This window comes from Perca flavescens, chromosome 4 (assembly GCF_004354835.1).
Source record: "Perca flavescens isolate YP-PL-M2 chromosome 4, PFLA_1.0, whole genome shotgun sequence".
In the NCBI taxonomy this organism is placed as follows: domain Eukaryota; kingdom Metazoa; phylum Chordata; class Actinopteri; order Perciformes; family Percidae; genus Perca; species Perca flavescens.
This window is the reverse complement of record NC_041334.1, coordinates 1,752,199-1,754,938: the sequence shown is the minus strand read 5'-3', so window position 1 is coordinate 1,754,938 and position 2,740 is coordinate 1,752,199. Positions and strand designations below refer to the sequence as shown.

General features: G+C 42.1%; 1 long non-coding RNA gene across 1 annotated transcript in view; it reads left to right on the top strand.

The window, feature by feature from the left end:
- The first annotated feature begins 2,198 nt into the window (after window positions 1-2,198).
- Window positions 2,199-2,740, top strand: part of LOC114553931 (uncharacterized) — a 10,946-nt gene continuing 10,404 nt past the window's right edge. Inside the window, exon 1 of the long non-coding RNA XR_003692375.1 lies at window positions 2,199-2,281. This is a non-coding gene — a long non-coding RNA (uncharacterized LOC114553931). The remainder of the gene's footprint in view (window positions 2,282-2,740) is intronic.

Here is a 2,740-nt window from a genome sequence, read left to right as displayed (position 1 = left end):
AACTTGTAAATGCTTTATTATAGGGTACCTTTGGTTTTTATCAACCTGGACCCTATTTTCGCATGTTTCTGTGTCTGAGTGACTGATGGGAACAACAATCTTTGACATTGGTCCGGTATTAAACAACACTGAAATAAACTGCAATGTAACGTAAATGGACAATTGCGCGTCTTCAATTTCCATGCACAAAAAGTTCTGTTTTTACCGCTGACAGACTGAGATTATTATTTTAAGTGTCTGACAACATTATGGAAAGGATCCCTACAGAGATAGACCTTTTAGTTTAACATGAAACAGCCCCGAAATCCCCATCACCAAACTCCACCAGACTCCATGTAAATAATCAGGACTTTTATCATCGTTAAACACACTTCATTCAAAGTGGACAGAAACTAAATAAAACTATGAAAAGCCGTCTTGGTTCATCTTTCCACTGTTCCAACAATCACCACTCTGGTTTGGTTCAAATAAACCCTTAATTCACCCATTTACATGTGGAGATATGCTGGCTCTATACACGCTAAAAGTCCTGATTATTTACATGGAGTCTGGTGGAGATATACTGGCTCTATACACGCTAAAAGTCCCTATTATTTACATGGAGTTTGGTGGAGATATGGTGGCTCTATACACGCTAAAAGTCCTGATTATTTACATGGAGTCTGGTGGAGATATGCTGGCTCTATACACGCTAAAAGTCCTGATTATTTACATGGAGTCTGGTGGAAATATGCTAGCTCTATACACACTAAAAGTACTGCCATGCAGCAAACCTCGGGTCGGACCCAAACCCGAGCCACAGACTGAGCCTCTGTACATGGGGCACGCTCAACCAGATGAGCTACCAGGGCGCCCCACGGATGCAGTTTTAAACACGTTAACGTTGTGAAACGATCGCAGTTTGGATACGTTTAGGCACATAAAACGAATTACTTAATGTGAAAGATTGCGGTTTGGGATAAAATCAGACGTTATCTCACTTCTGGTTTAAGGTTTACTTTTATTTTAAAATGGGACCATACCCTGGGATATCACATGTTAATGTGAGTAGTAATTGCTTAAACAAACGACCTATGGGAGCGTTTTTTTCAGTGTAGCCCCGAATGTATTTTGAAAAGTTGACTGACAAATATGAAACCGGAAGCCTGGATAACTGCCGAATTTAGCCCTGCCCAGGGCGTAGCAGGGTGTTGCTACTGTATAACAGTGAAAACACACCGGGCACCTGCCGTAGATACGTGCCTGATCGCCTGGCCATTCATACCGGACGCTTATCAACGGTGGTTAGACTATGTTGAAAGTGTAACTTTTCAAGCTGAAGCCAAGAAGCGCTCTACCATTAGGCTATATTCAAGTTAAAGTGGTTCAACTTGGAAATTGCAACTATAAGGACTCAGCTCTATTAACCTTGCATTGCACTGCTTAAGCCTGGCTCAGACTACAGGAGTTTTAAAATCCTAACCGATTTTGAAATCTGGTTGCAGCACACACTTGAGGAGAATCTTTGCAGATTTTCTTCCCTCAAATCTTAAACATGCTCACACTACAAGATTTGAAAATAGTGGGGCATCACACACTACAAGATATTCTTAAGATTATCTTGCCAGATTTAGCACCTCACGTGACGCGATCTCACGGGGAAGCGCATGTAAACAAAATGGATACTGTGTCACGGCAACTTGCTATAGTAATACTTATCCTTTGTACCAATAAAAAACAAAAGAAAATAAAACGAGCGTGGACGATAATATTATTCAAACAAACTATCGTATTTTCCGGACTATAAGTCGCACTTTTCCTACTTTGGCTGGTCCTGCTACTTATAGTCAGGTGCGACTTATATATCAATATATATATATATAATTTAACATGTTAATTCATACTGAAACATTACCGTCTACAGCCTCGAGAGGGCGCTCTAAGCTTGTGACAACTATATGCTGCTCCTAAAGACAACTGAGAAAGAAAAGAGATAAACTGCAGGTAATAAAATATGCAGCCGAAAACAGTAATTGAGCAGCAGAAAGAAAGTTTGAAATGAGGGAGAAACTTGTGAGGGACTGGTGAAAAAGGTTACTCTTACTGCAATGAAGAAATCAAAGAAAGCTAATCGGCTAATCGTGGGCTGAAAGCTAGATGGCCAGAGCTGGAGGAACAAGTCCACAGGTGGGGGCTTGAACACCGTGCTGCCGGGAGGGGCTTGACAACGGTACGTCTCCACGCCCTGCTACTTGTTCTGTGTGACTTCTACTCCGGAGCGATTTATAGTCCGAAAAATACGGTATGTGCAATGCTTCTTTTGTTAGACCTGAATGTAGAAGATGATCACTGACCTAGATCTAATGTTTACATTTGCTAGCTAGTGCGCTAGCAACTTTGTACACTCACCCGGTAGGTCCAGATCTGCAGCGATCTCTCCCCAGCTCTTCTCTTTATCATCCCGATTATGATACTCTTTTGATGAGACATTAAACAGGCACTCGTGCTGTTGCCACATCTCCACCATCCTTTCTTCCAACTCAGTTGTCCACCGACCCGTACTACAGCTGCTTTCGCGGACATTTTCAAAAGTTTCCGTCACTTCTGTCTCCTTGCAGACCTGTCTCTCATTGGCTATTGTGGAAGTACTGACGTAATCATAGTCATTTCACGCCCGATTATAATCCTAGATATCAAACATGTTTGATATTATCGGGGCGGCCCCGATGTGTCTGCGAGCAGATCGGGAGGTGCAAGATTC